Source organism: Pantherophis guttatus, chromosome 17 (assembly GCF_059756535.1).
Source record: "Pantherophis guttatus breed Tessera chromosome 17, ASM5975653v1, whole genome shotgun sequence".
Lineage (NCBI taxonomy): Eukaryota > Metazoa > Chordata > Lepidosauria > Squamata > Colubridae > Pantherophis > Pantherophis guttatus.
In genome coordinates this window covers 17,386,297-17,411,483 of record NC_142079.1, presented here as the reverse complement: position 1 = coordinate 17,411,483, position 25,187 = coordinate 17,386,297, and the positions used below count along the sequence as shown (strand labels likewise).

The 25,187-nt window shown below is 43.4% G+C and overlaps 1 protein-coding gene and 1 long non-coding RNA gene across 2 annotated transcripts in view; one reads left to right on the top strand and one right to left on the bottom strand.

Moving 5' to 3' along the window:
* Positions 1–16,121: 16,121 nt before the first annotated feature.
* LOC148111689 (uncharacterized) overlaps positions 16,122–25,187 on the bottom strand; it is a 28,383-nt gene continuing 19,317 nt past the window's right edge. The window contains exon 3 of the long non-coding RNA XR_015730312.1: positions 16,122–17,780. This is a non-coding gene — a long non-coding RNA (uncharacterized LOC148111689). The remainder of the gene's footprint in view (positions 17,781–25,187) is intronic.
* The window catches only part of LOC117677948 (solute carrier family 2, facilitated glucose transporter member 11-like), a 41,489-nt gene continuing 33,991 nt past the window's right edge, over positions 17,690–25,187 (top strand). The window contains exon 1 of the mRNA XM_087880648.1: positions 17,690–18,848. The gene's annotated coding sequence lies outside the window, so the exon portion shown is untranslated. The remainder of the gene's footprint in view (positions 18,849–25,187) is intronic.

The following is a 25,187-nucleotide window of genomic DNA, read 5'->3' as shown; positions in this document are numbered from 1 at the left end:
CAAATATCTTCATATTGGAAAAGAAAAAACCCCGACAACCACCCGAGTGACTTTGTAATTATATTCCATATAATGTTTATGGAGGTGTCTTTGATCCAGATAATTGGTTCCAACCATCATAATAGGGTAACAACCAGATCTTCTGCGTGCCCCAATCCAATAAGTCTCTTGCCATATAGCTCAGCATACACGTATTTATCCGGAACTCCAAAAAACAAACAAGATATTTCCAACCATTTGATTTAAGGCCTTTTTCACACCCAATAATTCAGCACTGCAGAGATCTGCCACTCTCCTCAGGATAAAATAAGCCAATATTTTGCCCATTATCTTTTTATATATTCAGTCCTCTCATAAGTAACTGGCATTACACTGTTGTTTAATTTAAAAGTTTTTATGTTTGTGAGACCTACTTCTTCTTTTCTTAACTTCTTGTGGGTTGGATCTCCATCCCAAACTCCTTTCTGTAGATTGTGTATCAACTATTTGGTTTTGCTGAAGAGTAGCTTGATCCTGTTGGGTTTGCATCTGTGGCTGAGATCTTTCTGGTTCTGTAAATTGTATATCAGCTGATTGACTTTCATGCTCGTTTGTGGCTTGACAAATCATTGCATTAGGGTCCGGAACCGCCTCTCTTATATTAGATAATCCAGCTGAGGCCTCTGAAAGAGGATCCAAAAGCGGCTCATCTATGGAGACCTCTTTAATTTGTTGTTTCTTCGTTATTTCCATCTCCTTCTGCTTTTCTTGGGTTTCTATCTCTTGTTGATTTTGCTTTTTAAGTACCTTATAATAGAATTCTTCCGCTTTTTCAAGAGTATTTAACTGATATCTTACTCCTTGATATCTCAATATTATACCCACTGGGACATCCCACCTGTATAAGATATTCTGTCTTCTTAACTCAGTCACCAAGGGCCCAAATTTCTTTCTATCTCTTAAGATCTTAGGCGGCAATTCCTTATATATCCAAATTTTTCTCCCATTCAGTTGTAAAGTAGAGTTAAAGGATTTTTGGACAATATCATTTCTTATCTCTTTTTCTGTAAAGTAAATTACCACATCTCTAGGCAATTGCCTTTGCTTGGCAATCCAGGAATCCACTCTGTAAGCCTTATCAATTTTACTGATTACATCCCCGTGATGAACCTTTAAGATCCCAGCCAAAACTTGAGCAGATGTTTTTCTTAAGTCATCACTATTATTTTCCTGTAAGCCTCTAATTCTGATCGCAAATTCTGTGATCCTGTATTGCAACATTACAGCCTCTCTTTCAATTCCTTGCTTTATATCTTCTAGATTATAAATCTCGTGACCAGCTTCTTCTTTAGACTTTACTTCTAAGCTATTATCTCGAATATTTGCTAAGTCCTTTTCAATTCTTAATATTTTATTGTCCAAGTTATCAATTTTCTCCATTTTAGACTCTAGCAATTTAATATTTGTATCCAACTTTATAGCAATTTCTGAAAAACCATTAGTCACTGTTACAATCTTTTGTTGCAAATTATCATACTTTAGTTGTATCATTTCTTTAATTTCCTGCCTTAAATTTTCAAATTTCTGATTCACAGTTTCATAATATTTTGCCATTTCCTCCTGAATAAATTCTTTTAAATTACAACCATTCTGCAGAGTCTGTAGGCTCAGAGAGTGGGGGAGCACCCCCCCCCCTTTCTTGTCTGTCAGCTTTTATTAATGCCATCCTTCCAGCAGACTTTTCTCTTTTACCCCCCAAACAAGATCAAGTACAAATCACCAGGAAGAGAGGAACCTGAAATAACTATTGTTGTTTCAAATTGTAGCCAGCGCTGTATATTCCGCAACTTTGTATCTGTTATAAAAAGACTCTTCTTTCTTCTACTTCCCAAGCCTCCGCGGCCATTTTAAAACTTTTTTTTTTTTCCTTCTCTTCACTTTAAAATGCTTGTAAATTCATTAAGAATACTTGCGGTTTAGGGTCCCAAATCCAAATCCAAATCCAAATCTCATATTTTTTAATAAATCCATCTGTTAAGTTCATTGATTAGTCCGGTTCCAGCGCCTGGCTATGCAAAAAAAAAGCATAGTGCACCCGATGCCTGGAGCGGCGGCGAGGGAAAAAGGGGGAGCGCCAACCTGCTCGTCCCCAAGAGTTTAAAAAGACTCTGGGGACTTCGCAGAGGGCTCTACCCACCCCCACCCGCTCAGACTCACATTTCCATCAGGAAATGGAGTTTTTCGAGCCGCCTTTCAGATGTAAAGGCGGCTCTTTTACAGGCAACGGGGCGGCGGTCGCGAAGGACCGTCTGGCGGCACCGGAAACCAGACAGGAAGCCTGTATTATCTGTATTTTATCTTGGCTGTTCACCGCCCTGAGTCCTTCGGGAGTAGGGCGGTATAGAAATTTGATTAAATAAATAAATAAATAAAATACCATGGGGTCTTGTTGTTCTGACTCCTCCTCATGGATCCTCACCTTCTCCGGGCCCTGGTTCAATTCGGGGCAACCTCCGCTTTCGTCCTGGACACAAAGGTCACCTTTCGACTGGTTGGCAATACGGGAGCGCTCCGACGCCACCCGGGAATGTGGTTTTGCCCTTTTGTTAGAACCCGGCCTTTGTGGGATTGATCCGTGGAGAGGTGGGAGTGGACAATCAAGTGCCCAATGACCTTCCTGATCACACCGATAACATCAGAACGGACGTCGTGAGGAGGCGGCACCCCTAGTTCCCACAGGGGTGTCTGGACGTACCACTCCTCGCCCCGCTGGGAGTCTCTCCAACATCCTCCGTGACTGGCCTATCCCCTCACTTCATGGACGGAATTCTTTCAATTAGATGGGTCCGCCCCAGGCACCTGATGGATCCTGATAGGTTCCAGACGGAGCTTGGGCCAATTCCTGATGATCTGGCACACGACTCGGCCGAGGACCTAGTAGCTGCCTGGGACTGGGCGGCTGGTGGGGCCTTGGATCGAGTCGTGCCTTTGCGGCCTCTGACCCGGTGTCGATCCCCCGCGGCTCCTTGGTTCACCGAGGAGCTGAGGGAGATGAAACGCCAGAAAAGACACCTAGAGAGCGGTTGGAGGGCCAGTCACGCTGAATCTGACCGAACACTGGTAAGGTCGCATATTAAGACCTACCTAGTGGCGATAAAGACAGCAAAGTTTAATTACTTTTCCGCCTCTATTGCATCATCAGGGAATCGTCCGGCTGCCCTGTTCAGGGTAACCCGCTCCCTGCTCCACCTGGGAGCGCAGGAGGATCCCTTGGAAGGCAGGGCGGAGGATTTCGGACAATACCTGCAGGACAAAATCGCTCAGATCCGGGGGGACTTGGACTCTGACTGGGTAGATCAGGGCAGGGTGACGAGGAATAGTCTTGAGAGTGTTATCTGGGAGGAGTTTGATGCTGTGACTCCCGATGATGTGGACAGGATTTTGGGGAGACTTAGTGCGGCCACATGTTTACTGGACCCGTGTCCCTCCTGGTTGGTACTGGCCTCCCGGGAGGTTACACGAGGCTAGCTCCAAGGTGTTATCAACGCTTCATTGAGTGAGGGTTACTTCCCCGCGGCCTTGAAAGAGGCGGTGGTGAGGCCTCTCCTCAAGAAGCCGTCCCTGGATCCGGCAATATTGGCCAACTATCGTCCTGTCTCCAACCTTCGCTTTTTGGCGAAGGTTGTTGAGAGTGTGGTCGCGCGACAGTTTCCGCAATTCCTGGAGGAAACATCCTATCTGGATCCATTCCAGTCTGGTTTCAGGCCTGGGCACAGCACGGAAACGGCATTGGTCGCGTTGGTTGATGATCTCTGGAGGGCTCGGGACAGGGGTTGCTCCTCTGTTCTGGTCCTGTTAGACCTCTCAGCGGCTTTTGATACCATCGACCACGGTATCATGCTGCACCGGTTGGAAGAGTTGGGGATGGGGGACACCATGTTACGGTGGTTCTCCTCCTTTCTCTCTGACCGGTCGCAGTTCGTGTTGGCAGGGGGGCAGAGGTCGACCTCGAGGCCTCTTATATGTGGAGTGCCTCAGGGGTCGGTCCTCTCGCCCCTCCTGTTCAACATTTATGTGAAGCCGCTGGGCGAGATCATCCATGGCTTTGGGGTGAGATACCATCAGTACGCTGATGATACTCAGCTGTACATCTCCACGCCAGGCCACCCCAACGATGCCCTTGAAGTGATGTCCCAGTGCCTGGAGGCTGTACGGATCTGGATGGGGAGGAACAGGCTCAAGCTCAACCCTTCCAAGACTGAGTGGCTGTGGTTCCCGGCATCCCGATATGGTCAGTTGACTCCATCACTGACCATTGGGGGCGAGTCTTTGGCCCCCACAGAGAGGGCTCGCAATCTGGGAGTCCTCCTGGATACGCAGCTGTCCTCTGACGGCTGTAACCAGGGGGACCTTTTATCAGGTTCACCTGATCCGCCAGTTGCGGCCCTTTCTTGATCGGGATTCCTTGTGCACGGTCACTCATGTCCTCGTAACCTCTTGCCTTGATTACTGCAATGCTCTCTACATGGGGCTCCCCTTGAAGAGCACCCGGAGGCTCCAACTGGTCCAGAACGCAGCAGCGCGGGTAGTGACGGGAGCAGCGTGGCGCTCCCATGTAACACCGCTCCTGCGTGAACTGCACTGGCTCCCGGTGGTCTTCCGGGTGCGCTTCAAGGTATTGGTTATCACCTTTAAAGCGCTCCATGGCATAGGGCCTAGCTATCTTCGAGACCGCCTACTGCCACCGACGACCTCCCACTGACCCGTGCGCTCCCACAGAGAGGGCCTCCTCGGGGTGCCATCAGCCAAACAATGCAGGCTGGTGACCCCCAGGGGGAGAGCCTTCTCTGTGGGGGCACCCACCCTCTGGAATCAGTTGCCCCCTGAGATAAGGAGAATCCATGACCTCAGTGCCTTCCGCCGTGCCCTTAAAACTTTCTTTTTTCAACAAGCCGGGCTGGCTTAATTTCTTTTTAAGGGTTTTTTAATTGTTTTGTTTGTTTATCATTTTAATTAATGGGGCCAAATCTATATATACTTTTTAACTGTGTTTTAATATTTGTATTTGATGTTTTTATTTGGCTGTTCACCGCCCTGAGTCCTCAGGGAGAAGGGTGGTATACAAATTCAAAAATAAAATAAAATAAATAAAAATAAAGCCCACGTCTAGTTCTACAGCTGCTTTATACCACTCTGTTATATACAGACCAAGGCCTCTGTAAACGCACGCTTGTCGCAAGTCTCGGTCCAGACCCATATGGAACTGGTGGACAAGTAAACGTTCGGGCCATCCTTTCAGTCGTCCGGCCAGTTTATGAAACTCCTTAACATAATCTCTAGCTGCATGACCCCGTTGCTTCAATGAAACTAAGTCACCTTCGGCAGCTGCCTGAGCAATGGCATCGTCCTCGAATCTACTATGCATAGCTTCTAAGAAAAGACCTAAATCCGCTAGTTCTCGGGCCTGCATAGTATGTAAACTCACCACCCAGTCAGCTGCATCACCCGTCAACACTGTGATGACTGCTACCACTCTCGCCCATTGGGAAGCATAAAAATATCCATATGCATCCATATAGCTGATTACCTGAGCCACACAATCTGGGTTACCATCGAATGTAGCTTGCAAGGGAGGCGGTCCCCATGGGACTTGCGGTGGCCAGGTGCCTGCAACCCATGGGGGCACGGGATCTCTAACACGATCAGAACCCTCCCCACCTCGAGGGCTCCTATGCTCCCTTGGCTGCCTTTGTCTGGTAACCATCTCTCCTCCTCTTTCCTCACGTTGGATATGCCCATGGGAATGTACTGTTCCACAAAGCGCCTCGCCCAAAGATGATGTTTCTTCCAGTTTAGTGGGTTCCTCCGTCCTTGCTCGATACCGGGTTTGGTCTACTCTCAATTTAGGACTAGCTAGGCGAAACCAGCTCTCTGAGGTTCCAACCGAAGATGGTCCACTTCCACTTTGCCACGTAGCTGACGGATCCACCCCAGGAGTCCATGGCTGCCAGGAGGGAGCATCCCTAAAACTGGCCTCCCCAAATCTTTCCCACAACATATCCATTGTAGTCTCCCCAGGACCAGTAGAATAATTCCAGTCTCCTTCTTCCTCTTCACCCCATTGTCTCTCCCGCCAGCCTTGATATTGAGGGCCCACGGGGGGAGGAGTCGGTGCCCGAAACCCCAGCTTCCCCCATAAAGCTGAACTGTGCCACCAATTCCCTGATGAGGCTTGATTGTTTTCCCTTCCCAACAGCTCCTGACTGTCCGGTTTATCTTCTTTCCGAACCTCCCTCTGTTTCGGGCGTACCACAGGCTGCTCGCCATACTCTTCTTTTGCCTCTGCCGCCTCCTCAGTCCCATCCGCAATCTCCAAATCCAGCGCGGCAACCCCTTTCACCGTCCCTTCTGCCATCGCCATTCAACTCACCGTTTCTTGTATACGGGAGAAACAAACAATTGAAATGAAGGTCTCCGACTTTCTGTCAGCTCCTCTAGAACCACCTGTGCTCCACCAAGCAAACACCACAGACGCACAAGAAAGTTTCTCCAAAGCTTAGTTTAATTGTAGCTTACGCGGTGGTTTACAGCAGGTGCTGAAGCCCATACAGGACAAAGTTGGAGACGCTCGCTTGTCTGTTCGCGGAGCTTTATAGAGCAGCTCCACCCTCTATCCTCACAGCTGCACAGCTCTGAATTTGCTGCTTCTTTGGCATGTGACAGCCGTGGCCACCTTTTTTATCAGGTTCGCCTGATTCGCCAGTTGCGTCCCTTTCTGGATCGGGACTCCTTACACACAGTCACTCATGCCGTCGTCACTTCCCGCCTGGACTATTGCAATGCTCTCTACATGGGGCTCCCCTTGAAGAGCACCCGGAGGCTCCAACTGGTCCAGAATGCGGCCACAAGGGTGATTATGGGAGCGTCATGGCGCTCCCATGTAACACCTCTCCTGTGTGAGCTGCACTGGCTCCCGGTGGTCCTCCGGGTGCGATTCAAGGTGCTGGTGACCACCTTTAGAGCACTCCATGGCTTAGGGCCTGGATATTTACGGGACCGCCTTCTGCCACCGAGAGCCTCCCACCGGCCAGTACACTCCCACAGAGAGGGGCTCCTCTGGGTGCCTCCGGCCAAACAATGCCGACTGGTGGCCCCCAGGGGGAGAGCTTTCTCTGTGGGAGCACCTGCCCTCTGGAACGAGCTCCCCCTGGAGATACGGACGATTCTGGACTTACGTATTTTCCGTTGGGCCCTCAAAACCTTTTTATTTCATCAAGTCGGGCTGGCCTAATCTCTCCAATTGTGTATTTTAGTTTGGATTTTTAATGGGGGATTTTAACTGTCGGGCCAAAATGTTTAATTTATTTTTAAATTGTTTTTAAATTTTGTATTTGATGTTTTTTACTTCTGGCTGTTCACCGCCCTGAGTCCTTCGGGAGAAGGGCGGTATATAAATTTAAATATTAAATTAAATTAAATTAAATCTACCATTGTATAGAATGCTTTCGGAAGTGTCTTCCTTAGTTTTTTAATCACTTTTGTAGATTTATAGTCTAACTCATTATCAACAATTACATTAAAATCTCCTATTATGCAAATATCCTCATATTCATGTTCTAGTATTTTCCTGTGTAGTTTCACATAAACTTCTTCTTGATTTTCATTCAGAGCATAAATACCCACAAGCAGGGCCGGATTTTCCTATAGGCTAACTAGGCTTCAGCCTAGGGCCTCAAGATTCAGAGGGGCCTACACAGTGTGGGATTCTGGGGGTTCTAGGTGACTCGGCCAAACCCTTTGTTAAATTGCTGGCTCCCCCGCCCCTCCGCAATACTATTTATTGCCAATAAATAGTGGTGGGCGAGGGGCGGGGGAGCCAGCAATTTAACAAAGGGTTCGGTGTTTTTTTTTTTTTTGTAATTTTATTGGCCCCCGGAGCTTCAGCTTAGGCTAATTGGCCTCCCGGCTCTCAGCTGATTTCTCTCCGCTATTTTGCTTCCTTCCAAAGAGTGCTGATTTTTTTTCCCCTAGCTATACTGAGAAACGAAAGTGAAACTGCTTTGCTGTTGCTGCAAGGTTGGAAAATTAGGCAGGCAGAATTCTTTTCTTTTTCCTCACCAAAAAAGGTACGTGCAAACAATGGGAAATTTAGGGGAAAAGAGAAGAGTTCAGGATTTTAAAACACAAAAGAAAAAAAAGCTGTATTTAACTAGGGAATTGTAATAATTGAGATACTATTAATTGTATATTTCTGAAAGCAGAAATGGTTAAGTTGTGGTTTGGAGGAATATATGGGGGAAATTATTTGGTTTATTATTATTGGTAAATATAATTAATGGATTTGTAAGAAATTGGATTGCATGGAAATAATTGGAATATTCATGTTCATATTGATTAATATACAAAAAAGGTAGTTATATAACTAATTGATTTATATTAAAATGTTGAATTTATATTAAACAACTAATATTACATAATTAACCAATGTGAGGATGGATATAAAAATAGATGACAATGGGAAGAGGTATAATATAGAATAGAAGGGAAAAATTGAATTTGATTAAGATTAGAAATGAGGATGAGGGTAATATTGGTTTTTTACAAAAATAGATGAGGAATAAATATGGCAAAAAGGAAATATAGAAATTGTAAATTTAATTGAAATGACTAAACACTGTTTAAATTTGTGAACCGGCCAAATACTCTGTTCAAAGAAAATACATTGTATGTTTGTATGTGTGTTTCTAATTATTGTTATTTATTCATATTTGTTCTCTTTTATTCTTTAAAGTTTAACAATTCATTCTTTATCTTAATATCTTTATATTTGTTTGGGGTTGGCTTTCTTCCCTTTCATCTTTTTTATTGTATAGCAATCTTTCTCCTCAAACCTACCACCTCTCTTTTCTTTCCTTCTTACTTTCTCTTCCTCCCCCTCTTCTTCTCCTCCCTACTTCCTCTTCCTTTCTCCTTCTCCTCCTCTCTTCCTCCCTCTCTCTCCTACTCTAATTTCCCTTCCCTTCCTTCATCCCTCTCTATTGCTGTATCTTTTTATGCATATGGACTACTCAGAGGGCTGAAAAAGTTATTTCTGACTGGTCCTCGCACTTTTGACCAGTCCTCGAACTTACGACTGTCCTCACGTTTTACGTTTTTGCCCTATCTTGTCACCATGGTGAAGAAAAGCAGTTGTGAAATGAGTGACATGGTTGTTAAGAAAGCTGCACGGGCATATATGTGAGGATGGTCATAAGTGTGAGGACCGGTCAAAAGTGCGAGGCCCAGTCAAAAATGACTTTTTTCAGCCCTCTGGGTAGTCCTTTTGTGCATATGGACTACTCAGAGAGCTGAAAAAGTTATTTCTGACTGGTCCTCGCACTTTTGACCAGTCCTCGAACTTACGACTGTCCTCACATTTTACGTTTTTGCCCTATCTTGTCACCATGGTGAAGAGAAGCAGTTGTGAAATGAGTGACATGGTTGTTAAGAAAGCTGCACGGGCATAAATGTGAGGATGGTCATAAGTGTGAGGACCGGTCAAAAGTGCGAGGCCCAGTCAGAAATGACTTTTTTCAGCCCTCTGGGTAGTCCTTTTGTGCATATGGACTACTCAGAGAGCTGAAAAAGTTATTTCTGACTGGTCCTCGCACTTTTGACCAGTCCTCGAACTTACGACTGTCCTCACATTTTACATTTTTGCCCTATCTTGTCACCATGGTGAAGAGAAGCAGTTGTGAAATGAGTGACATGGTTGTTAAGAAAGCTGCACGGGCATAAATGTGAGGATGGTCATAAGTGTGAGGACCGGTCAAAAGTGCAAGGCCCAGTCAGAAATGACTTTTTTCAGCCCTCTGAAAAAAGTCTATGCACATAGTCACGCCCACCCGGTCACATGACGAGCTACCCACGCCTACACAGTCACGTGACCAGCTAGCCACGCCCACCCAGTCACATGATTGCCAAGCCACACCCCCAACTAAGCCACGCCCACAGAACCTGTTGTTAAAAAATTGAATCCCACCACTGGTGAAAGGGCCTCATAAGTGGAATAGCCTAGGGCCTCTTTCAATCTAAATCCGGCCCTGCCCACAAGTAATATTTTTTTGTAGTTCATTACAATTTCTACCATTAATACTCTTCCTTTCTCATCCTCAAATATTTGTTTGTATTGATTGTCTGTTTAATGTAAAATATTACTCCTCTTTTGCTTTGAGAAGCCAATGTTGTGTACAATGTCCACAATTGTATTTGCTCCAAAAGCTTTTTATGTTGCTTACTTCTTGTAAGCATATAATTTCTAATTTTAACTTCTCTAATTTGTTGAATATTTTTCTTCTTTTTATTACCAAGTTTAGTCCATTTATATTCAAATATATTATTTTAATTTCTTCTTCCATTTCTTATTTATTTATTTGTTTTGTCAATCTAGTCGTTCTTATCTCTCTTTGTTCTTTAACTTCTTTCGCCCTTGCTCCTTCTCTTAACGCTCTCTCATTTTGTTCTCTCATTGTCTCTCTTGGCTGTTCTTTCTTCTCCTCCTGTTGTCCATCCCCGTTTTCATTTTTATCAGTAATTCTAAGTCTATAGTCCATCTCTTCAACTTTTTTCTCCGTTGCTTCTGCTTTTTCTTCCATTTGCTGCAATTGTTGTTCATTTTCCCCTATCATCTCTTTAACTTCTTTCAATTCTCCTTCCATTTTTTACATTCTCCCATCTACCTTGTCTTGAGATCTTCATATATAGTCTGTAGCATATTTTTTAATTCCGTGTTAATTTTCTCTTGCTGTGATGCAGTTTCTGTTGTCTTTTGCCCTGTGGTGCCTGGCGCTGTTGATATTGATGGTGATGATAAATGTTGTGTTGTTTTCTTCATCTTTTCTCTTCAAATCACACCACCCAATTTGTAATCCAAATAGTCCAATTCTTAGGTTTCAACTGTTCCTTTATTTAAATCCCAAATTCAAATTCCAGATCTGCTCCCAAATCCATCAGATTCTTCAGGTTCTTGATAATAATCCACATGTGAATCCACATAGGCTTAATCCATATAAACAGAAAAGCTAGAATGACTATAAAAAACCATCCAAAAAGCCAAAAAAGAGAAAAGGAGAAGCCAAGTCAGAACAAAAATAAAAAATTCACCAATAAAAAATTACAAAACCAAGATATTCACTCAAAATGTCCAACCAAACAATAAAAAAATAGAAAAAGTGTAAGATATAGTCTCGCAAAACAAAAAAAGTTGGAAAGAAAATGGAAAAAGGAAAAACCCTCCTAATCACACACACACACACACAAAATTAAATCCAGGAAGCAAAGACCTTTACCAAAAAAAAAAAAAAAAAGAGGTACACAACAAAAGAATTTTAAAAAGGGCAAGTTGGAGAAGACAAAATAATATTCCAAATGTTTCAAATAACACTATTGTGTTCCAAAATTTAAATCCAGGAGGCAAGAGGGAAAAAGGGGGGGGTGGGGAAAGGAAACAGACAGCCGAGCTTTTCCCTCTTCTGTTACAAAATCAAAAGACCACTTCTTATCAAAAACTTCTTGCCAGTTTCCAAAACATTTTCCAAGGTCATTCCCCTCTTATCGTCTCCTTTATTCAGTACATCTATTTAGTTTTTTCTGTCACCACTAGATGGCACTGCCGTCCACTTAAAATAGTCTTAAAAATCTAGGTTGACTTTCCTTCTTCCCAGTTACAAAACTCAAACTTTTAAAGTACAGTTCATCTCTTTGTCCAATCCGCTTTCAATTCATTTAATTTAATTTTTCAGCTTTCATTAATCAGTCTGTTCCTCCTCCGCTATTCCAGAAGTGAGGAGGTAGCCTTATTCCGCTCCCTCCCCTCTCCTCTTTGCCAATTCTCTCAAGTAAAATAGTTTTAAAAGTTCAGGAGTTAAGTATATAAAGGAATCTTCTTTCCAAGACAACAGTTTCTCACCCAGATGATCACCTTGTTCTTTTTTCTTTCTCTTCTTGCATGTGGCCGCCCGGCTTTTGACAGCTCCTAATGGCTGTCTTCCCTTACCGCTGGGTCAGAGGCAGTGGTGGGATTCAATTATTTTAACAACCGGTTATGTGGGTGTGGCTTATTTGGGTGGGCGTGGCTTGGAGGTCATGTGACTGGGTGGGTGTGGCTAGCTGATCATGGGACTGGGTGAGCGTGGCTATATGTATAGGGACTGCTCAGAGGGCTGAAAAAAGTCATTTCTGACCGGTCCTTGCACTTTTGACTGATCTTTACACTTATGACCATCCTCACATTTATGCCCGTTGCAGCATTCTTAACAACCATGTCACTCTGCTTCTCTTCACCATGGTGACAAGATAGGGCGAAAAAAGTAAAATGCACTTATGAATGTCCTCACGAGGACTGGTCAAAAATGCGAGGACCAGTCAAAAATAACTTTTTCAGCCCTCTGAGTAGTCCATATGCACAAAAGGACTACCCAGAGGGCTGAAAAAAGTGATTTCTGACAGGTCCTCGCACTTTTGACTGGTCATCATTTATGCCCGTTGTAGCATTCTCAACAACCGTGTCACTCATTTCACAACTGCGGTGCTTCATGTGACTGGGTGGGCGTGGCCAGGTGGTCATGTGGCATCACTTCTTTGCCCTAATGACAGTTTGCTGCAATGGTCGTAAGTGTGAAAAACGGTCATAAGTCACTTTTTCCAGTGCCATTGTAACTATTGTAAGTCAAGGATTACCAGTACAAAAATACAAAAAGCTGCTTTGTTTGCAAAAAGCTGCCCTAAATACCAATCATTAGACTAGAAATACCTGCAAACTGGAGTTACAAATCAGGAAGAGTGCCAGAGCACCTTGAGGAATTATTTATTATTTATTTATTTATTTATTAAATTTATATACCGCCCTATTCCTGAGGGACTCAGGGCGGTGAACAGCGAACGATAAAAATACATGTAATACAAACGTTAAAAAAAAAAAAACCAATTAAAATATACTAAACACTCTGGTCCTAGATAATTCAAGACATCCCAGTTTAAAATAAAATCAAAAGCAATATAAAGGGAAAGTTAGGCCAGGCCGGCCTGCTGAAACAGGAATGTTTTGAGGGCACGGCGGAAAGTGCGCAGATCCGGAATCTTCTGTATCTCTGGGGGGAGCTCGTTCCAGATGGTGGGTGCCCTCACAGAAAAGGCTCTCCCCCTGGGGGCCGCCAGTCGACACTGTTTGGCTGATGGCACCCTGAGAAGCCCCTCTCTATGGGAGCGTACTGGGCGGTGAGAGGCTATTGGTGGCAGAAGGCGGTCTCGTAAGTACCCCGGTCCTAAGCCATGGAGCACTCTAAAGGTGGTAACTAAGACCTTGAAGCGCACCCGGAAGACCACAGGGAGCCAGTGCAGCTCGCGCAGGAGGGGAGCCACATGGGAGTGCCATGCTGCTCACATAACTACCCGCGCGGCCGCATTCTGGACCAGCTGGAGCCTCCGGGTGCTCCTCAAAGGGAGCCCCATGTAGAGAGCATTACAGTAGTCCAGGTGTGAAGTGACGAGGGCATGAGTGACCGTATTTAATGAGTCCCGATCCAGAAAGGGATGCAACTGGCGAATCAGGTGAACCTGATAAAAAGACCTCCCAGCCACAGCCGTCAAGTGTTCTTCTAAAGACAGCCATGAGTCCAAGAGGACGCCTAAGTTGTGAACCCTCTCCCTGGGGGGCAATGACTCATCCCCAATAGTCAGTGATGGCACCAATTGACTATATCGGGACGTCGGAAACCACAGCCACTCGGTCTTGGATGGGTTGAGCCTGAGTCTGTTCCTCCCCATCCAGATCCGTACAGCCTCCAGGCACCAGGACATCACTTTAAGGGCATCATTGGGGTGTTCCGGGGTGGAGATGTATAGCTGAGTATCATCAGCATACTGATGATACTTCACCCCAAAACCACGGATGATCTCACCCAGCGGCTTCACATAAATGTTGAACAGAAGGGGTGAGAGAACCGACCCCTGTGGCACCCCACATACAAGGGGCCTCGGGGTCGACCTCTGCCCCCCTGTCAACACAGACTGTGACCGATCAGAGAGAAAGGAGGAGAACCACCGCAACACGGTGCCCCCCACCCCTAACTCTTCCAACTGGTGCAGCATGATACCATGGTTGATGGTATCAAAAGCTGCTGAGAGGTCTAATAGGACCAGGACAGAGGAGCAACCCCTGTCCCGGGCCCTCCAGAGATCATCTACCAATGCGACCAATGCCGTTTCCGTGCTGTATCCAGGCCTGAAGCCCGACTGGAATGGATCTAGATAAGCCGATTCATCCAAGTACTGAAGATGCTGTCGCGCTACCACACTCTCAACAACCTTCGCAACGAAGCGAAGGTTGGAGACTGGACGGTAATTAGCCAGAGGTCGGGGTCGACCTCTGCCCCCCTGTCAACACAGACTGTGACCGATCAGAGAGAAAGGAGGAGAACCACCGCAACACGGTGCCCCCCACCCCTAACTCTTCCAACTGGTGCAGCATGATACCATGGTCGATGGTATCAAAAGCTGCTGAGAGGTCTAATAGGACCAGGACAGAGGAGCAACCCCTGTCCCGGGCCCTCCAGAGATCATCTACCAATGTGACCCCTGGAGCCAGCCTCGTGTAACCTCCCGAGAGGCCAGCACCAGCCAGGAGGGACACGGGTCCAATAAACATGTGGCCGCGCTCAGTCTGCCCAGTATCTTGTCCACGTTTTCCGGAGTCACAGAATCAAACTCTTCCCAGGTAATATTCTCAAGACTTGCCTCCATCCTCTCTCCCGAATCTACCCAGTCAGAGTCCAAATTTTCCCAAATCTGAGCGATTTTGTCATACAAATATTGTACAAAGTCCTCAGCTCTACCCTCCAAGGGGTCCTCCCACGCTTCCTGGTGGAGCAGGGAGCGGGTCACCCTAAACAGGGCGGCCGGGTAATTATCTGATGATGCAATAAGAGCGGAAAAATAGTTACACTTTGCCGCTTTTTTTTTTTTATTGAAAAAGTTTTACAATTACATTTTCTCCCCATTTCCCCCCCCCTACCCTCCCAAACCTCCCTAACCTCCCTAACCCACCCCTCCCCCCCGGACTTCCACAAAATATAATGCAAATCAAAATCCCCTTTTTATAAAAAAACTTGAACCCCTCCACACCCAATATATTCTATCTTTATATAATACCTTCAATTAAAAGCTATCTGATACTTCCTGGTTTGATATTTGTTCTGCCCATAATCTATCCACTTTTTCCACTCCCATTCATAAGTCTCTTGTGAGCGATCTTTTAAATATGCTGAAATCTTCGCCATCTCTGCAAAGCTGGCCATCTTCAATGTCCATTCTTGGGCATATCTTCATTTTTCCAGTATTGACCTATCAGTAGTCTCGCTGCAGTTATCATATACAATATCAGCTTTCTTTCACCCAATGTAAAACCCTTAGCTATACCCAGTAAAAACAATTGTGGAGAAAACTGAATTTTTTTTCTTCAAAACATTCTGCATAACCCACCAAATTTTTATCCAAAAAGCCTTCACTTTCTTACAAGTCCACCACATATGATAATATGTAGCATCTAAGCATCTCCAACATTTTGGTTGAACATTAGGGTACATACACGACAATTTCTTAGGATCTAAATGCCATCTGTAAAACATTTTATAAAAATTTTCCCTCAAATTCTGCGACTGTGTAAATTTAACATTCTGAACCCAAATTTTTTCCCATGTTTCCAACATCACTGGTTCTGCAAAATTTTGTGCCCACTTAATCATACAATCTTTAACCAATTCGGTTTCTGAATCCCTTTCTAAAAAAACATTATAAAGCCTTTTAATATGCATTGGACCTTTCTCTTTTAGATGTCTAACCAATTCTTCCTCATGTAACATAATACCAGTTTTTTGGTCCTCTTTCCATCTCAGTTGGAGATGATTATACTGTAACCAAGTTAAGTTAATCCCTTCGTCCAACAATGTTTCTAATGTCTTCAGTTGCCATCTGCCCGCATCTGTAAAAAGAACTTCTTTATATAACCCCCCCCCCGAGTGACATTATATTTGTATTCCACATAATATGACCAAGATCCAGCCATAGCGGTATTTTGTAATCCTGTAGTGACCACACACACACAAAGGTTGAGGATGTATGTGAGGGTAACTTTATTGTCTTACATAGTGACATTATATAGTTTGTTACTTTCAAGTTACAGTGTACTTGGCAGCATCTCATTGGCTACAGAATCTTCCAGGTAACTAGAGTCATAGATTAATCATTACTGCTTTGCTTAAGCACTTATAATGTTATCTAGGGTTAACACACATCCCACTTCCTTTCCTCCTGTTCCTCTTGTTTATAGAGTTAGGGTCTTAATGCCATTTCCTGGCGCCTACATGTGAGTAACCTTCCTTATCTGAGGTTTGCCATCCAAGATAAGGAAACAGTCCTACACATGGCAGACTACAGGCTCCTACATATCCTCTCTTTTTATTTAATTTTGAGGGAACAAATGTTTTTGTATATATCGCATTTGATGAGGAGGCAGAAAAAGAGGAACAGGACGAAACATAGAATTGATGAGGGAATACACTGAATGAAACAACAGCAAGCAACTAACATGACAATAATAATCACAGCATAAAAAAACAACTGCTTAAGCCAGGTCAACCAGTCAAAAGAAAAGGAAATAGCATGAACATTATTCTGAAAATATGATTGGAGTTTAGCAAGTTCATCTTCAATGGTTCTGTTCAAAGAGTGAAAATGAACAGCACATCCATGACAGCCAACAAGTTTACAAAAATCTCTTTGTTGTGCTAACAAATAGTCAATAGCAAAAAGTTGTTGGAGTACATCCTGATTCAGGTCCTCAGTTTCATGTTGGAGATCACGAACAATAGCAGCAGTAGCATTAATTTATTTCTCCAGGCGACATGTTAAACCCAGGATAGAATGTCTATTTTCTTGAGCTATTATTCCAGAGTAAGTCCCTAAGGTGATCATCCCAGTAATAGCTCCAGCCAGAGCACAGCCAGAGGTATTGAGAGAGGACAGTTGTGTATCAATGATAACTTCATCATTACATGTAGGACTTAATAGAGAACGTCATTGTCGTGAAGAAGAAGTGAGAGCACCAATCTGCACAGGTAGGGAAAAGTAGCCAATAGCAGCACACTGATAGTTCTGAGGGTGTACATTGGTTGCATATTTGTCAAAAAAGAACCACATAGAAGCGTTAAAAATAGGAAAATTATCAGGATACATTTCAGGCACAATATTAGGTCCTTAGAAAGAAGAATTAAAGGTTTCCCAGAGCCAATAATAGTCAGTACAATAACTATAATTCCCTACTTTCAATAAAATATGTCAAGCCTTAGCATAATCATTCCAATTGTTAAGCCAAGTATGGCGAGCATAACAGCAAAAACATAAGCCTCTAGTATATTGATTAGTACAAAGATAACACCAATGAACAGAATTAAGTTTAGGATTAAGTTGAGTGTTGAGTATTATTCAAAGCAGTAACAACTAAGAGAAGACAAGAGAATACAAAAAAAGAATTGTGACAGAATTAGCTATAATAATAGCAAAAACAGCAACTAGATTTTCAGGAGTTTGAGGTAGATCAGCTTGACTCAATTGTTGTTGATCTTGGTATGTTGTAGCCTTCACTTGCTCCCATGTGATTGGCGAAGGTTGTTACTCAGGATTAGGAGCAAGACGATACTTTACTAGCGGTCTTGTCAGTGGTTCTATTGCATGAAAATGAACATTAACAGGAACATCTGAAAAAGAATCTACAAGAGTTAAATAATTCCAAGTAAACTGGCAGAGGTACCCCTAGGGTTGACCCCACCGGGGAACGGAATAGCTGACTGTTGGCAGGAGGGACACGCTCATACAATATTCTGAGCCTGTGCCAAAGGAATATGAAACTGTTTTGCCAAAGATTTTGCATTTTGATGAAAATATGAATGACTTTTCCATGGAGTAACAGATTACACATGCTACTCCGTTGTCTGCAACAGCATTTCCTTCTGATAACATACCTGGGAAAGACTGATGACTCCTAATATGTACAATATAAATTTAATTCTTTCTAATTTGCAAAACTTGCTGTAATGTCAAAAAGAGAGACAGAAGATCATCATCCAAAGATAGTGTAACATATGCACTAGGGAGATTAAAAATCAGTTGACAAAATCAGAGATCAAATTAAAATCTGTTGAGAAAAAATGTGGAAAGCTAAAATAACAACAGACAATTCTGAACATTGAGAGAAAACTTTCCAGAAGTCCTCATGAGGATCTTTGTAAGCAATCACTCCTCTCTTTCCTCCCCCATCAGAAAAACAAAGAGCTTGCGATAGTGGAGAAGGAAAACAATAGATGAATCATTAAGCAAATAAACCTAGGATCTGTAGACAGATGATATGAAATACAACCTACATAGTCAATTAAAGCACACTATAGAAATAAATTATTCTGAAAATAAAAGTTAAAGTCAGATTTTAAGATAGAAAGAAAGATACTTATTAAGTCAGTTCCATTTCTTCGACAGGCTTAAGTACGCCCCAAGGTTATAATTTCAGCAATAGCTTAAATAAAAGTGTTGGAATGAAAAAGAAGCCTTTCCCTTTAAGGAATGAAAAAGAAGCCTTTCCCTTTAAGGATTGCTAGGAGGCAAAGCTTTCCCTTCTTGAATTCAAAATTCCCGGCTGGGAGATTGCTTCAAAATGATTGGAGGTCAGCTGCTTGAGACTGCAACATCAAATCTCTCCCCCACAGATTTACATGAATGGGGAGAATAACAGGCTTTAATTGAGCTGTGTGTTTGCCATTTGGTGCTGCGTTGAGCTGCTTGAGGTTAGAATCAATTTATTATTTATAGGAAGACAGACAAGAAATAAATCAAGCACAGTGTTTCGAGGCTAGCCTGTTTAAACTGTAAGAATAACCCTTTTTTATATCCTAAAACATCTTTTGATTTTCTATGTGACCCTTTAAAGTCTTTTGAAATTCTTAATAAATAATTGTTTTATAGTCTACTCTCTGTTTTTCCTAGCCCTTTGTAATTGTTCATTCCCAATAATTATTCAGCTTGCTATTTCTGTGTTTTTCTCCTTTCCTCATGTGTTAAAAATTCTAGTTACTTTAACTTGATTTCTTTTCCTTCTTTGGTGTTTGCTTTTCTTTCCTGTGTCCCAAATCCGCTTTAAATGTTGCTGGCCCCTGTAAATTTTTTCCTTCTTTTGTTGTGGAAAATAAGGTGGCTTCAGCTTCTTAATGGCCCATTGATAAAAATTTGGGCTGAAACTCTGCCTAAGTTTCTGCTTTTCTCATATCTTTCAACAAGGGTAAAACATTTTTTTAATGGTAATGAGGCAAATAAAACCATTTAATACAATATACTTTTTGTTGTTCTAAAACTCCCAATATTTTTATGTAGTTTACTAGGAGGAAATATTAAGAAATAACTGACAATTTCTATGAGAGATTCAATCCACAAATTAGATACTCAAGATGTTATTAATTTTCTCAACTGTAGCACATACTACAGATGAAACTATAATTAAATCTCCTGGCTTTTTTCTTTTTAGTCAATTCAAATAATGGATTAAGTCAATGCGTAGGTAACAAAAAATATGAGCCAATCCAATTAATAGTACCCAGCAATTGTTTCAAATTTACTAAAGAAATAACTTTTCGTAACTTTAAATGAGGAAAAGCTGGAGCAGAAAGAAAACTGCAACAGTTTATGTCCTAAGTACAGATAAGGAACGTGCAGCTGTATTTATTCTAATCAATTTACAATCCATAGACACATAAACCATTTTATATTTCAGAAAGCCAATTAAGTTATATTTTTTAACTCCAATTAAAATATCATCCATACGATGATATACCAAATAAGATGGAAATTTCTCACGAAATGCTGGCACAAAGTAGGAGAATTAAGCATGCCCTGTGGTAAAACACACCAATGATATTGTTTAATTGGCATGCTATTATGAAAAACATCACACGGGGACAGTAGAGAGTCACTTAAGGAGAAGAGCCATCATCCAAAATCAATTTTGTATTTAAAAAAGAAAGGAGGTCCCAACCCCAAATATTACTATGAATAACAAAGGGTGAAAGGAAGTAATAGAGAGGATTAAGCAATAGAGGATTGATCAGGAAGAATTTGAAGAAGTTTTATTCACCCAAGCCTGAATAAAAAGAGTTCCAATGTAATCAGAATCAATAACACCAGTGACTACAAAGCACCCCTTTTTATGAGAAGGTAGCTGGAGGAAGCACAGTTTGAGCAGGAATTGAAGCAAATTTGTCTTTATCCTGTGGTTGAAATGGAATAGTAAAGAAACAATCTTTTAAATCAACCACCAACAATTGATAAAAACTAGGAATTAAATTAGGATTAGGAAGACCACATTGCAAAGGACCCACTAAATCAGAGGGAAGAGAGCCCTTAAATTGAGAAGGAATAAATTTAACTTCCAAAGGAAATTTAAAATCCACAGATTCCTGAGTTATTAAATCAAGCCCAGCATTACCTGCTGTGGCTGAAACTGCGGAAGAAAGACTAGAGGAGGAGACATGGGGAAGGCACTCTTTTGTCCCCTCTACCAAGCCTCTCACAAAATTACCACTAATACCATAATCAGTGACAGCCTTTTCTCTTAAAATTTGATAAGGCAGTCCTTCCCATTCTGCAATCTGCTGTCCTGCCAATTGACCCTGGCCTTGATGATATTGTACAGGACATACAGACAACAATTCTGCAATTTCTCCCCCAGGCATGGAGGAATCCTGTTTACAGGATTTTACCATCTTCTGAAAAGAAGACTGAACATCAGAGTTAGAAGGTTTAGTAATCTGATCTATGTCAGTAGGAGCTGAAAGAGGCAGAATCACATATTCTGGAGAGGAAGGAGGACAGACAACAGCATTGGAATAACTTGGAGGTGAAGGAGTTAAAAAAGACAGTTCAGCAATTCCAAATTTTTCCACTGCATATCTACATAAATGCCATACCTGCAAAATCTCTACCTTAGCTCTTGGTTCAGCATGTAAAACTTTCCCAATTTTTTCCCAATCAGATAATCTTAAAGACCCTTTTTCTGGGTACCATAAACACTTATTTGCAATCTCCTGGACCAGCCTTAAGAGACTGCATTGTGGCACATCAATGTAATTTTTCTTAAGTAAATAGCTTAATTCTTCCGCATGCTTTCTTTGTTCCTCAGAAAGCGAGGAGCCCATACTCACAGAAACCTTTAGAAGGTTGGAGAAGCCACGAGGGCTGATGGTGCACCAGTCCTTGCCGGACGGAGTAAGGGTCCCTGTTCAGGCGCCACTTGTAGTGACCACACACACACAAAGGTTGAGGATGTATGTGAGGGTAACTTTATTGTCTTACATAGTGACATTATATAGTTTGTTACTTTCAAGTTACAGTGTACTTGGCAGCATCTCATTGGCTACAGAATCTTCCAGGTAACTAGAGTCATAGATTAATCATTACTGCTTTGCTTAAGCACTTATAATGTTATCTAGGGTTAACACACATCCCACTTCCTTTCCTCCTGTTCCTCTTGTTTATAGAGTTAGGGTCTTAATGCCATTTCCTGGCGCCTACATGTGAGTAACCTTCCTTATCTGAGGTTTGCCATCCAAGATAAGGAAACAGTCCTACACATAGCAGACTACAGGCTCCTACATAATCCCATTTGAATCAGTGCTTCTTCCAAACTCTCATCAAAGAATCTCTAAGTATATGGCTTTTAAATACTTTATCCACTTTGTTTTCATAAAATAAGTAAGCATGCCAACCAAATTCAAGATCAAAGCTTTCTATATTCAATATTCCAGTCTTTTTCCTTCCAAACCAATCACTTGCTTGAGTCAAAGCTGCTGCTTCATAATATAATTGTAGGTTTGGAAGTTTAAGGCCTCCCCTTTCTGGAACATCTTGCATAATTTTCAATTTCACTCTCGGTTTTTTCTCGTTCCAAACAAACTTATTCAATCCAGTTTGCCATACTTTCAGTTGTTTATCACTTTTAAGCACCGGAATCATTTGAAACAAAAAAAGAAATCTTGGCAAAATGTTCATCTTAACTGCTGCTATTCTTCCAAGTAAAGACAGCTGCAGTTTTTTCCAGATCTCCATATCTTTCTGTACATCTCGCTACAACACCTCGTAATTATTTTGAAACAGTTTCATATTTGATGCTGCAACCTGAACTCCTAGATATTTAACCTTTGATACAATCTCAAAACCTGCCCTCCTTTCAAGTTCGTGTTTTCGATCTTGTGTCATATTTTTAACTATCATCTTAATCTTTTTCTGGTTCAATTTAAATCCTGATACTGTAGAAGCCTGAATCAGATAAGTACCCGGGGACTGTGCCTCGGGCGACCCCTATGTGGAAGACGAGCTCAGAAACCTAATGCAGAAGGGGAAACCCATCAAAGAGCATATCCGTGAATTCAGGAGAGTCATTGGCACTGCCTACCCTGCCAGAGCGATTGCTGGTGTATTTTTTTAGAACAAGCCTAGATAAGAGAATTTCCCAAGTGACTGCTTATCGTGACATCCCAAACCGACTCTCTGAATGGTTCCGGGTAGCGATAAAAGTCGACAGAAGGTTGCAGGCGAGCGACACGCCAAAACCACCAGAGGGAAAGGAGAGAGGTCGACCAGACCAAGGGCCACTCAACAGATGGGAAACCCCAACATCACAGCCCTCCCACAGACCAACTGCCCCACAGAGCTCACTGAAATGCTACCGATGTGGGGGGAGCGGCCACATAGCAGCAAGATGTGGAACGCCTAGACCGGGACCAGCTCCACCGCCCAAAGCACGACCGGAATGAGGGCCCAAGTGCGCCACCCACGTACCGTGGGAAAACCCCCAAATCCCGGAGTTTTTCGCTCACCTGACCGAAACCAGGGGAACCCCAGATGAGGGAGATCAGTTCCCCAAACTCTACGACACAGAGGACGAAGGCAAAGACGACCCGATGGTGAGTGGACCTGTCCATCCTTTTCTTTTCCCCATACGCCTAACAGCCCCCAAAACAGGGGCCCAAGAGACTTTCTAAGCCCTAATAGACTCTGGTAGCACACGGTGCCTAATCAACCTACCCACAGTTCTGAAATTGGGAATCCGAGCTAAACAGCTCAAACAACCAGTTCGGTTTGAGCAAGTTGATGGGTCCCTAGTGGGGGGAGTGTACGCCACACACTTGACTGAACCCGTGAGACTAGAACTAGCAGATCACTGGGAGACGATCCGCTTCATAATAGCCCCCAAGATGACAGAACCAGTCATATTGGAACTCTCGTGGCTGGACAAATGGGGCCCAATCATTTGGTGGCAAGAGGGGACCCGCAGACTGAGAATAGCAAAGGGCCCCCAACTCCTGCCGCCCCGACCAGAAGAATTCCCTCCCACGCTGAGACCCCAAAGCAGCCCTACACCACAAAACAAAACACCACCAACACAAGGGTCCCTCCCAGAAGGTACAGTAAAGCAATTAGCAGCCGCACCCACCACCACTTGTAATGCAGATCAGATCCCAGGGGAGTACCAAGACCTTGCTGAAGTATTCAGCGAGGCCGACTGTGACATTCTGCCCCCCCACCGCGAGACCGATTGTGCCATCGAGATTATCCCAGGAGCGAAACTACCCAAACCAAAAATGTATGCCATGACACCCCGAGAAATGCAGGAAATGCGGGACTACATAGACAAAAACTTACAAAGGGGATTTATTGAGCCAGTAAAACCAAGGGTAGCGGCGCCGGTCATGTTTAAAGAGAAAAAGGACGGCTCCATGAGATTGGTGGTCGACTTTCAAAGTATCAACGCTGTTTGCGTACAAAACTTGTACCCCCTCCCCCTCATGAAAGACATGCTAGCCCACCTAGCTAAAGGGAAGATTTTCACCAAACTAGATTTTCACCAAACCAAGCTTCGAGAAGCTTATTACCGGGTACGCATAAAGGCAGGAGATGAATGGAAAACAGCGTTCAACTGCCCCCTGGGTAGTTTCCAGTTTAAAGTAATGCCCTTTGGTTTGCAAGGAGCCCCGGCAGTATTCATGCAGTTAATAAATGAAGTCTTACGTGAACAGCTTTACAAAGGGGTCCTCGTCTACCTGGACAATATTCTTATCTACACAGAGACCATAGACGAACATATACCCCTTGTCCGCCAAGTACTGAAAAAACTGCTACGGGCAAACCTATATGTCAAGCTGTCAAAATGCGATTTCCACCAATCACGGCTAGACTACCTGGGTTACCGAGTATCAAATGAGGGGATAGAGATGGACCCAGCCAAGGTCCAATCAGTTCTACAATGGCAACCCCCTCGCACCCGCAGACAACTGCAAAGTTTTCTAGGCTTTGCGAATTTCTACAGACAATTCATCCCCTCGTTCGCGAAGATTGCCAAACCTTTGACGGACCTCCTAAAGACAGGAAGCCCAGCGATGAAACCTCGCCCGGGACAACCCTTACAATGGGACCTGACCTGCCAACAGGTGTTTGAGACACTAAAAGGACTTCGCGAAAGAACCTGTCTTAAAACCGGATCCGGATCCGGATCCGGAACAGCCTTTTGTCATCCAAGCAGACGCAAGTGATGTGGCAGTAGGAGCCGTGTTACTCCAAAAGAACAACCAAGGTGATCTACAACCCTGCGCCTATACCTCCCGCAAACTCACAGATACGGAGAGGTGATGGGCGGTGTGGGAGAAGGAAGCATTTGCAGTAAGATGGGCCTTGTTGACCTGGTGGCACCTACTAGAGGGAGGCCAGAAACCATTTGAAGTCTGGACTGATCATAAAAACCTAGAGGCCCTAAAAACCCCACGAAAACTGTCGCCCAGGCAAGTGCGGTGGGCACAATACTTCAATCGTTTCAATTTCGAGCTTAAGCACATCCCAGGAGGGAGAAATTTCCTGGCTGACGCCCTCTCCCGGATGCCCCAATACAACAGTGAGCGAGAGCAGGTAATGAATGCCATCATCCCCTCCACCCAAGCTGCAGCCCAAGTGATCACCAGACGGCAACAACGTGACCAGCAAGGCCAACTTGCTAGTGACTTAACTGCAAAATTAAAAAATGAAACGCTGACAGACCCCTGGTATCGGGACAATCAACATCTCTTGACAAAAAGAGAGGAACT